Source organism: Melitaea cinxia, chromosome 9 (assembly GCF_905220565.1).
Source record: "Melitaea cinxia chromosome 9, ilMelCinx1.1, whole genome shotgun sequence".
Classification (NCBI taxonomy): Eukaryota; Metazoa; Arthropoda; class Insecta; order Lepidoptera; family Nymphalidae; genus Melitaea; species Melitaea cinxia.
In genome coordinates, this window is record NC_059402.1 from 8,343,580 (window position 1) to 8,357,163 (window position 13,584).

Sequence of the window (13,584 nt, forward strand, 5' to 3'; positions counted from 1 at the left end):
GGGTCTCCCCTCCGTGCCTCGCAGAGCACGTTTAGTAATCAGTCCCGGTTTTTATCATAAGTGCCTGATCGTTACTCGTAGTAGGTATGGTTTCCGCCATCGCACAGTGGAGCAGCGTAGTGGATTAAGCCAACCTTTCTTCTACATGGAGAAAGAGACCTGTGCCCAGCAGTGATATGGTACAGGCTGAATCGATAGATCGATTAATATTTGTATACGTATGTCTATGTCTTTGTCGGTCTCCCCCCAGTGCTTCGGATCATATATGTATGTACCTGAGAGTGATCGTTACTGAGAGTAGAAAAAGTAAGTCAAGACGAGGTGATGAATTTAGCTTCAGTCCACCATATCTTGTAATTAAGATAGGGCCCGTCTGGGGAAGTACCTCACCCTTGTAGTAGATGACAACTAAATAATACTGCACTCAGTGTTGTGTTCCTGTGGTAATGTGATAAGAGCTCTTGAGGTGGATCGGGTGTAGAGTAGAAAGTAGTAGTAGTAAGTAGAGTCGAAAACGCGCTTGTGATACATCTGGTGTTCCTGACATCTATAGGCTATGGTAACCTTAAAAGCTTAGTTGTATAAAAAAAAAGCCAAGGATCGGAGCCCTTACCCAGTAGTAGGATGTTAACAGACCAATACAGATATTAACAAACTTTTTTATCTATTGGCAAATGTCGCTACACATTTAAAACTCTGGATAATATCTTTTCGAATGCCCGTGTAGTGTCGTAGGAACGATGCGGTCGCGTAGAATTGAATCGCTTAGTGACAATATCGCCTGAGTTCGCCTCAAATTACACCAATGGATTTTCGATATACTGCCCATTTGTGAGTCCTCTCAGTTAGGTGAAATCGACTGCCTAAATTATATCTTCTGCTCCTAACATCGTACTTTACCTAATAGCAACCCCTTTTTGTCCTACAAATAGTTTACATAACCTTCGATCGAGTAATTATTACGTCGCATTAAAGGATATACTGCAGTCTTATTTGATAATACATTTTTTCGTTATACTAATTTATTCGTTTTTTATGGTTCGCCTACTGTAAACATTAATATAATCTCAATAACGTTATGAACTATCTATACCAATATTAAAAAGCTGAAAAGTTTGTTTATTTGATTTGACTAGCCCGTTTGCGCAGTTTGTAGTGGCCCTGGTTTCTGTTCCGCGGGTTGCGGTTTCGATTCCCGCCTGAGTGTAGGTGTAATATTTATATTTATATATTTGTATATGCATTATTTCTACGCACTAAGGCTATAGGCTATTTTTTTTTTCTTCAAATTAACTCAAGTGAATCCACGGAGCACAGCAAATTATTGCATAAGATGATTAATCTTCTCGTAACGGCCTCCTATTCACCGTGTACTTTTTTAACCGACTTCCAAAAAAGGAGGAGGTTCTCAATTCGACTGTATTTTTTTTTTTTTTTTTTTTTTATGTATGTTACATCAGAACTTTTGACCGGGTAGACCGATTTCGACAAATTTTGTTTTAATCGAAAGGTGGTGTGTGCCAATTGGTCCCATTTAAATTTATTTGAGATCTAACAACTACTTTTCGAGTTATATCTAATAATGCGTTTTTACTTGACGCTTTTTTCGTCGACCTACGTTGTATTATACCGCATAACTTTCTACTGGATCTACCGATTTCGATAATTCTTTTTTTGTTGGAAAGGGGATATCCCTAGTTTGGTACCGTGATAAGGAAACCAGGATCTGATGATGGGATCCCAGAGAAATCGAGGGAAACTCTCTAAAATCCGTAATAACTTTTTAGTGGGTGTACCGATTTTAATAATTTTTAATTTAATCGAAAGCTGATGTGTGTCATGTGGTCACATATAAATCTTATTGAGATCTGATAACTGCTTTTTGAGTAATCTTTGATAACGCGTAGTTACTTGACTATTTTTTCGTCGATCTACGTTGTATTACTCGTCGATGTAATTGAAGTCGGTTTTTTTTTCGTTTGCGAGCAAATACAATTATTATTTGTACAAAACTCCGATTCAAGTGTTTGAAGTTTTGCGTTTTCTCACCTCGTCTTGAGGATCACATAAAGCTGTTATGTCACAGTTCAGATAACGATACCAATTCTTGGCAAGGAAATTCGTCTCTCCACCATAGCGCAGCGTGGCAGGTAGAGCTCTAACCTTTCTCCTATAAAAATTTACTTTTATGAAAGTTGTTACACATTAATTTTACGTAATCATATCCTACGCAACATTTTATTTAAATAAAATACTTTAGACAATGTAATAACGTAAGTTTAGTCATTGTATAAGGAAGCTAGTCATTAAGTTACACTAAGGCTTATTATACAACATTTAATGTTTAGCTATCCTAATCCTACCAACGAGGAGCCTAGATATTAAGCAGTTTACTGAATACCTTAGCTTTTAAATAAAGTTACTATTTTAACATTCTGTTACCTTTACATATACACGTGTTAGAAATATAATCAAGTTGAGTTTGGAAATAATAACTATACTTCTGTACTTGTATACTAATACTTATAGAGATCTATATAAAGGACAAAAGATAAACTTATTTGTTGTTTTTGTTTATTTGTAAGTAATAGACAAATTAAAAAGCTACAAAACCGATTTTAAATTTTTTTCACAAGTGATGCATGATTGCTACGTTATGAAGGAATGCTGCGTGCAAAACCGCGAGCTGGTAACTAGTTATTAATAAAGAGCAATTGTTAGCATAGAGGTTTCTATGCTAAAAACTATTAAAAATAGGGAAGGCCTATGTCCAGCTGTGGACTACAATAGGCTGAACTGACTGACTGACTGGAGATTTTTATTCTATTAAATAAAAGATGTTCCAAGGAGCTTTGGAACAGTACGCTATGTATGTTTTGCAAAAAATAAATTGTTATAAAAGACATAGAAAGACTAAAGAATTTTGTTCAACTTTTTGTTTGCTGATATTGATTGCTAAGTAAATGCATAATATAATTTATGAACGTAGATGTACGAGTAGCTCTCGTTTATTCGCCGGTCTATACCTTTTTATACAATGCCCTCCTAATTACCTTTTTATACAGACGTACACCTTTCCTAAATATAATTATTTATATACAGCATGTTCGACTCCTAACTACGATCCTTCAAATGGGTAGGTATAAATACATTACGTTTCGCGTAAAAAAAACCTACCATATTTAATTTAATGTAGTTCGCTAGTTTATTAATTCGACTAATATCAGATATATAAGATTGAACAACGATAAATTTTATTCAGATGTATTATTAATTTTTAAAAGAACAATTATTTAATCTATTGATTCTCCTCAAAATGTCGTAAAAGTCGTCGAGGTCCTCCTCAAAATGTCGTAAAATAATACTTAAAACGCCCTTTTTTAAAAACCTACTGGAATAAATTTGGAGAAAACGAGTCGTTTTCTTGCTTCTCTATATTTAATAAATCATAAACATATATATATATATATTACAATACAGTATTTTCAACAAATTATTTACACCTATAATTATACTCTTAAAGCTATGGTTTTTTTTTATATCAGTTTAAAGAATTAATAACAGGTTTCGATTTGATGAGAACATTAAAAAACTATATAACCGTCGGATTTTATAATTTGTCGGGTGTTGAATTTTCGAATAATTTATTTTATTAACACACAAGTCTGAAAAAGTTTTACTCTTTTTATCATAAGTTCATCTTTTCTGTCATTTGTCATTCTTATTTGTTTTATAGTTAGTTGCTTATAATTTTGCAAAATTTTATTTCAATAACAAACAATAAATAAGTAAATAAAAGTTTCATACTCGAAGGCCCGCAGTAGAATTTTCTCCTGTATCGGGTGTCCGGAAACACACGCAATACATAAACACAAACGCCTAGACTGTGAAAAACATCTATATGGCCCGTACAAATATCTGTTGTGATCGGGATCGAACCAGCGACCGCCAGTGCAACAACCAGTACTGTGAACGCTGCGCTAACGCGTCGTAACATCTGTATTTGAAATCTGTATTTTAAAACTTATTGAGTATTTTAGGTTTGCACGATTTGTTAAAAACATAATTTTGATTTATTTGTAAACTGCCAACAAATGCCACTACCATAAAAGTAACAATATATAATTCATCACAATCACTCTCTTATCTTCTCATTTTTCATCTTTATCTTTGATGCGAAATATTACTAATTTTGTACTAAAACATAGTTTATATAATATTTTCAAAAGAGTAACTGCGGAATTTCTTGCCTATTCTTATCTACAGAATTTACATTCCGAATCGGTGGTACCTTTACTTTTACAAAATAATAATAATCATTTTTAAAGTTTTAATTCGTAAAATAACGATTCGAAAGTGCTCATGGGGCTATTTAAATATAATTGTTTTTGATTTTGATTTTATTTTGTTTTTGTTTTATTTTGACTGTATTGTTATGATTTTATTTTATTTTGATTTAATATTTATTTAAGGTATCGAGGTTATCAGATGGAAAAATTGTTTACCCACATTTTCTATCACCTTCCTGCAAAAGAAACTGCCAAATATTTTCAAAAGTACTCTACTCTAAAAGATGAGCACAAGCGGTCCCCCAATAAATTCCGCTTGACCGCTCTTCATTAATTTGGCTCCTTCAAGCCTCTATCTCAAATAGTTTATGTTTTGCGCATGTATAATTTATTAAACCAATCATTCGTAGCTTATGATTCTCGCTTTCACGTACGACGTACTACTTGCGTACTTATGCGGTAGGAACAAAATAAAAACCATTCTAATGTACCTTTTTTTTTTAAATGTAAGCTCGGTAATAGTTTTGTACTATGTAGTCATTAATAGTTTTCATGTTGTAATATGAAGAGAAAATAATTTCACATCACTATTATATTTATTATAATAAAGACCTTTCTCAAAGTTACATCCACGTTGACAGTTATTTTAGAGCTTACGTTAGACTTTTATTAAAATAGGCCAATGTAATACATATATACACTATAATACGTGTAATTTTGTAGTGAGTAACCAAAAACGACTAATAAAAGTGTACAGTTCTTTTAGGATTTATTGATTAAAAAAAAATTCAGGGCCGCGTTCTACGACAGCAAACGGAGCGACCGCTCCAGGCGCTGGGACCCTGCGGGACCACTCAGTGATAAATAAAATTAAGAAAAAAATACGCCTCTCGATATTTTAACTGCCTTCCTATTGCTAGTACGTGAATTAACCAGCTTAACCAGACATTTTATTAGAGCCGATATCGAAAAGCGATGACCCAGTAAATGGAATACGTGACTTAATACTAAATCGCAATTTCAGGCCTTTTGAACTTACTTAACAAGATTAACTAACGTAAATACTTACTGCACTTTCTGCAATTATAAATTTCAAAAATCTCTACACTATTAGAGGATAGAAGGAGAAAAAATCTGAAGCATTAGCCGCAACACGGCTTTTAGAAGATATAGCTTACCCTTACAATTTTTTTTCTGAACACTGGTCAATAATATAAGACTTAAACTGAAAATTATACATCACATATTCTATCACTGCGCCTTATTATCAAGTACTTAAGTTTGAAAAACTTGTTACGATCCAAGACCGAAACCCAAACCGTCGACAAATAGTGAAGTTACCATGAAAATATTTAATGTTGTAACAACTATATTATACAACGAATAATATTTTTCCGAATTTTCCCGCAGCTGCTTCCTGAACAAGTTTTCTTAACTTCCTCGCGATCATTCAATTTGTTTGCCGTCCACTCTCTACAGCGATATAAGTTAGATAGAACTTATTCTTTGCGGTAACACTTTGCTAAAATATTTCGCGGACTCACTTGAATTTACTGCATCGAGTGCCAAACTGCAGACGTGTTAATCGGACTGGAAAAACCTAATACACGTTTATATGTAAAATAATTTCAAATATTTTAGCTAATAACATAAAATTGATGTTATATTTACGCCTACGCGCTTCAGTCTGTAATATCCAACTACTGGCCATAGACCTCTTTCCCCATGTAGGAGAAAAATCAGAGCTTATTTCTTATATCTTTAGATGTATCGTATCTCAAACAAAAATGTCAAAAATAGGTCCAGACGACTTGTTGGGGAAGCTGAATGTCTGTGTAAATATTCTCAAACATTTATTTCCCCCAACGCAGAGTGAACTAAATTTAATTTTCTTTTTCTAACTCCTCAATACCAATAGAAAATTTAAATTGTATACCAGTCTGTAAATCTCTAAATATTTTGTAATGAGAGAAATGAAAACAATGTACTAATGTTTTAAATTTAATTTTTTGTATAATTTATATTTTAGAACACGTTATATTATACGTTTATTATTAAACATTTTATATAGTTTACGCAAGAAGACAAAAATTTCGCAAGAGAATAAAAATGATAAACTAATTTGGCATCCACATGTTGTCGCAAATTAACATTATGTTACTGTGATTAAGTTGAGTGCCCATCTGAACTGAATATTGGATCGCAAGTCTAGACAGATCACATTGAAATAACTTTCGTAGAAACAAATAAATAGATATTTGTTGAAATCACACAAATTTATAACAACAAAATTATTAATACACTAAAGGACGACTTAGGTAAACTGCAATAATTGTTTGAACTGAAATAAATTAAAACAGTTGTAGATTTCACAGATAAATAATGGCCTTGTCCAGAAGCGGCTTATCTTAAAGAGTACTGGTATAGTGCACCCCCAGGAAAATTAGATAGATAAATTTAAATCTATATTTCTTTATAATATATACTATCCTTTTATTACATTCTTTCCATTCTACTATGCCAATACAATAGTCTATTATCACATACTTACGCGTATTTGGCGTCAAGTTGAAACGAGTGAAGCGCCAGAGATTACTCTCCTATGAAACGAATTTTAGTACGATTCCTAGCACTGTATCACAAGTGCGAACAAGTGCGACAAGTGCGAAAGAGAAACATCGACACATGTTGATGTGTGAAACAAAATATTTCATTCGAGAAATCAGCTTAATCTGGAACACCGCTCACGCGCGACGTTGCCAAACTGCGGTTTCCACCGTGCCACGCCGCAGGAATAACCTGCCAATGCGCTGTTGTCGTTCTTATGTACAAACAAACGTGTCGGCTTTTTCAGTTATTTCGCAGTCTTAAATTAATAAATAACACTGTAACAATCAAACTTACAATGCTAAAATGTAATAACAAAAAAATAAACTAGGAAATTCAGGATGCTATCAACTTAAACCTATAATCTGAAAGCTAAGGGGCCACCACATTCTGAAATCGCACTTAAAAGGACAAAAACTAAATCTTTTACGCCTGTTTTAAAATCTGAACGATATTTCAAAACATCTTGATTTTGTGGATGTGAAGAACGCATAAACTATTTTGTTTCCCGTGTCTGGTGTTTGAAGCTGGTGCCGGCAGTGGCAATGAATCTGCATGGACGGAATGGATTTTATCTACAAATATAATAAATGGTAAGCTCTATTTTTCGTTTAATTTTTCGTCCCCCGCCCCCCTCCCCCATCAAAAAATGCCACTAGCCTCCTCTGGCCTTGTCTTCATACGGGAAAAGTATCTGTGTCCTAAACTCAATCCGATAAACTGTTCCAATGAACCATGTTAAATAATTTTCTTGCCAGCATTAAAATGCTTAGTTTAGGAACGGTAATTTTTGTAATCGTATTACAAATCGTAATCGTATCATGTGTAAACCTGAATAGTATTGAAGGGAAAATTAAATGCATTATTACAGATAATTTAACTCTCTTTATATATTAAAATATACATCTCATTAGATATAGATGCTGGCGTGGAAGTTATAAATCTGTCCTGGTAAAAAACATAAAGAGGAGTAAGTTTATCTGCAAAATCGTTAAGCCATACAGCTAGGTCATTGGATGTAGGATTTTAACAGTGTAGAGTGAAGGACCGATTAGACCAGACTAAATGTGCAGGATAGTTAGAACTAAGGAATTACAGAAACTAGTCCAGCCAAATTTTTTTTTTCTTAATGAACAACCTTTTTATTATTGCTTCAATCTGTTCAAGTGTGTATATTTGATAAAAAAAAATCACTTTTCATAGATAGTGTGTACGTTTTTTCTGCTTTCATTCTCTCTTTCATAAGAGAACTGCATTTCACGTCCCACCAAGGATTGTAAATGAAAGTTTCTTTGTAATTTGATTTTTTCTAAATATTTTTTTATGGGAGTAATGATTGTGTTATAAAAAATATTCATAGCTTAATAATTACATATTGCCACAATGTTCCATAGCGATCCACATATAGCCTAGGTTTTCTACAAAGCGGGCTTACAGTCGCAAAAATTTTTAAACTGAGCTGATAAAACCTGAAAGTAATCGTTCAACTAACAGAAACTTTTAGGATGTTAATGCAATTTTTACTGAAAAAGCAATTTATTTATTACGACAATAAAAATTACTTCACTTATTGCAATATTATAAATTATTGATATTTTTACGAAATTAGACAAAGTTCAAAATCGATTGAGATTTTTGAAAATTGAAAAAAAATGGTTTTATATAAATATTTAAAGTAAGAATAAGATATTTCTAGAAAGAAATCATGAAATAAATTTATTTATTCATTGCTATTCAATCTATTTACGCTAGACTCGCTGCAGCGAAGCTTTGATTATTTATTGAAATCTTTCTTTATTTTTTACATCCACGTCGTATACTTTGACTAAGATATTTATTTAAATTACTCACAATAAATTAAAAATCTATCTGTATAAATAAAAATCACCAAAATGTATGTATGATAGCTTTCGAACGACTGCACCAATTAAATAGTTTTTATTTTATTTTCGTTATTTATCAGGACAAGGTTTATATAATATATATTCTTATCGCATCCAGTTTATACATTAGTGAGATCTCAAGTTCTGTAAAGACTTTGACTATAATTATATTTTTACAGTAACTTTAACTGAAGTTTCTAAAGACAGAAAAGAAATCTAATGTGTGTTATTAAAGAAAATGAAAGGGAAGAAAATGAAAATGAAACAAGAACAGATAAGTCTTTTGAGCTTGATACTTATATGATCATCTGAGTGATAAAAATTGATGCGTACAGATGATAAATTTTCACATTTTATTTTTATGAATGTATCAATCAACCTTTACATTGGATATTAAAATTTTTATACAAAAAAAGTTAAAATCTTGTTTTGTGATTTCGAAATTTTCGTTTATTTAAATAAATAAAATTTATTAGAATTAAAAAAATCTATATTAAGTGATACAATGAAAATTAAGACTATTACTGAGTGTTATGCCAGCGAGACGAGAGGCGATGGCGGATTAAGTCGTTAAACGTAACGTCATTCTATTCTCTTCAAAGTATAATCGACGTGTCACTCAATAGCCCACTCTCAGTAATGCGAAGTCGATCGATCGAAATACAATTCAGTCTTCTTACAGTAATTCTACCGCTGCACTGTTAAGACTGTATTTTTATTTTCAACTAGAGATAATATTATAAATTTTAGCACTTTTAAGCTGCTAAAAGTCTGAACGAAATATAAGAAATTTAGAATTATTTATTGCCTAGCTATGCTTCGCTGTTTCATCCGCATTAATTTGAGAAAAAAAACGTATATACAAATACTTTCTCGGTATATCCAGCAAAAAAAATATTTTTTCCATAGAACCAATAATTCCAAAGATTAGCGCGCTCCATCAAACAAATAAATACAAACAAACTTTTCAGCTTTATTAAATTATATCATAGTATAAATTGAAAACAAACGACAATTATTTTTAATTTAATTATGGGTAAATAACAATAATAATAAAACGTTAAGTCTCACTCTCAACAACATCCTCTAGGAGGGGAATTATGTGTTGAGGGTCTGGAAGTACAACTCACAAGCACAAACGTTCAGAAATCTATACTTCTATACTAATTTTATAAAGAGGTAAAGTTTCTAACTTTGTTTTTAGGGAATAATCTTCGCAAATACTGATCCGATCATGAAAATTCTTTCACTACGAGCTGAGATGAAAACTTTACTATATATTTGCATTAAAAAAATAATTAATGCCCAACGAAGAAGCACGGGTCGGCTAATAACATAATAATTTTATAACTAAATGATATCAAAATATTATCCTACTAATAATACCTACATCATGGTTGCACTAAACATCTGTGCATCCTACTTCTCTTGTAAAGTTGATAAATTTTCTAGTAGATTTCTTTATTCAAACATTCACATCTCGTAGAAATTATTCACTTAGTACGAACGTCGAGTTCTCTGTTACGTAACTTAGATTCGCAATAATACTAAGATACCTAGTAAATCGCCTGAATAGAACTCCTGCAGCGACTGAAGGCGTTTATTTAGTATTCAAAGTTAGTCTAGACCCTATTCAAATGGATATACGCAGCTCGAAAAAGTTTTACACTAATTAAGTTGTACTAAGTACTGTTCGTTAAATATTACGTAAGAGAAATTAAAGTTATCCAAAAAAGACATGAAAATTCTTAAACACTATGTATTTATTTCCTAGAGAGTTCAATTTGTCCTAGTGTCGAAAAAACGTCAAGCATTAAATTAACAACACCACTGTGGAAAGGGTACCTACCACGTGTTAACTTCTCTTTTTTCTTCTTCTTTAGGTTAATGGATTTCAATTCCCTTTTTTTACTAAGCCATCTCCAAGGGACTAACCTTAATATTGACTACTGAACAATAAATACTTATTTATGTTATAGAAGCTAAATGTATGATTATTATTAAATCAATTTAAATTTCATTACAATATGTCAAAATTATTTTGCATTAAAATAATGAATCCAGAGTTTCTCTTATTTTGCTCGAAGCATTAAGCGTCCATCGATCGATTTACCTCTCGAGCACAAATCACGCCGCGCTGGGATTTTCAACTATCCATTGTAGTGCTATGAATCATAAAATGACCTTTGACAGTTATATTTTCTCGTAAGGCAGTGGAATTATCCTGTCTTTTTAATTTAATATTGACGCCGTTGTCAAAAATTTTCCCAAAGCTGAACACGAAACGAGTTTTCGTGACTTCCACGGTCATTCAATTTGTTGGCCACTTCACCGTCCACTCTCACGGCTCGGCTATAGAAGTTTCTAGAAAATTTATATTTTGTGAGCCACTCGCCCTTGTGACTTCGAATATTTTGAAGGCGCACTAGAGTTTTTGACGTGAATAGCAAGAAAATACCGTAACCATATTTTAAGTTATGAGTTTTGCGAAAATACTTGTAAAGCACGAAAATTTAGTCAATTTAAAAACTGACTAAACTACTAAACCTTTTACTCATCGTTAATAAAGATTTAGTAACTATCGCTTACATTACTTATGTAATCTTTCAACCAGGTATCTGGGTAGGTCTATGAATCGACTCGTAAAAGCTTTCGACGGACCGCCGTAAAAATGACAAAAGGACTCTATACAAAGATTCGTCTTTTATTTAGGTCGGCAGTCCGCTCGTAAAATGTGGACCCCACTAGGAAAGCGTGCGGAGAGTGTGGATTTCCAAGTAGTTGTTTTTTTAATGACAATTTTATTCGGACGCAATGAAACGTTACAATATTCTATTCTCGTCGTATATTTTCGTTGACTGAAAGCGAACTGACAACGGATACAAATCAAACATTGACTTCACCGTTATTCAATACTCTAATCATTCACATTCAACGCAATATATTTGCCCATCTCATAATGTTAAATAGTTTATCATAATAATGTATACGTCACACTTTTAAAACGTTATATAAGTTATTAAAAACAAGTCAAATTATAACGGTACGTATTACTAGAACGCTTTACAAGAACGTATTACTATTAAATAGTTTGGAATTTGTATATAAATGAGAAAACAATTCAAGCAGTACAGATACATTTTATTAATGCAATGAAATATACACAACGCTACATAAATTCTTTTGATAAGGCACTTGTTTTGCACATGTTTAAAGTTATAATACTCTCATTTATTTCTAACAAAAGTGAGGTACAACAAACTTAACAAATTAATCTATCCAAATGCGTAAATATACCCAACAACTCTCGCTTGCAAGTTGTAACATACACAAAATATCAGATCTCACCCCGTGGGATGACCGCTACAAATTCAGTAAAGTAACATCGTCATGTGGAGTAACTCGGTCAAATAAATAATTTAAATGGACTTAACCTTACGCGTAATTAGTTATTTAGATCATGTTGTATGTGTACAAACGATAAACTGCAGTAATGCTCGAATTACTCCTAGACTCGAGTGTCGACGAGATGAAACGATAAATCCTCGAGAGAGAATTATCACTATAAATAAAAAATAAATACTATTACATTTGTTGTACAAAATTTTTATTAAATATTTTTAAATATAAAAATCGAGTCGAACGTTTTATTGCGTTTACTTGAATGGTATGTTATTTTCGTAGCTATATTTAGTTACAGAATAGTTTGTAAAGATCCCATGGTTTTGTTGAAACATGCTACGCTACGCTGCTCCAAACTGACTTAGTGGTTGTACGTATATATCGAAGGATTTCTACCAGACCTTATTTATCACTATTTTTTCTTTCGTCTTTAAGTATAAAAATAATTCTAAATTAGTTATGCGCTCAAAAAATCGAATCGTGAACCGATTTTCAGACCGTTGTTAGTTTCGATATAAGTGTTGCAAGCTGGCCCATACCGACTTTACAGTTTTAATATTTTTTTGGCCATTTTATATTAACTCTATGTAGAGGATAGTGAAAACTATAATGTAAGATAACCGTTCCGTTGAATTAGCGGAAAAATTTCACGGTGTTCGAACAATGGCGTAGCGAGGGGGCATCATTACCCGGGCGCTACTCACAAAGGGGCCCAGTGGGCAAACGGTCAAAAACAAAAAATTGCTGGTCATATCATATGGTTTTCGAAGGGGGGGCACTAAAAAGGTATTGTGCCCCGGGCGCGAGTTAAGCTCGCTACGTCACTGTGTCAAAACAATAATAAGTAGGTAATGATTAAATAAACAAAGTCGTTACTTGTTTCCCAGTCCATACTAGAGTTAGTCTTGTAATTAAATTTTTGAGTAATCGTTTTTTTTTTTTTCGCTCTTAAACCAAAGAAAAAATCAAGATAAATTCCTAAAAGTACTTTAAGATTTTGGCCCGAAAAGGTTATTATATTGTACTATTTTATATAGCATCAATAAATTAAAATTATTTTTAAAATAAAACTTTTTAATGTACCTTACATTTACAATAAATAAATTATTTGATTAACGACCAATTAGAGAAAAAATTCAAAATTCACTAAACTCTTGACTACATCGAAGGCTACGGATTTAAGTATTTATAAGTACAGATTTTACAATATACGCATATGGTTTTGTACGCTTCACTTTGCTCATGTGAAGGACGCACTAACCTAAATTTATTAAAACGAAATATTAAAAAAAATCGGTATTTTGTAAGTTTAAAAAAATATTTGGGATTGGGATCCTTTTTAGTGCCAAAACAATTGTTCATATAAGCAGAAGATCCTATTCTTCCATTACATAAGTGTTTGT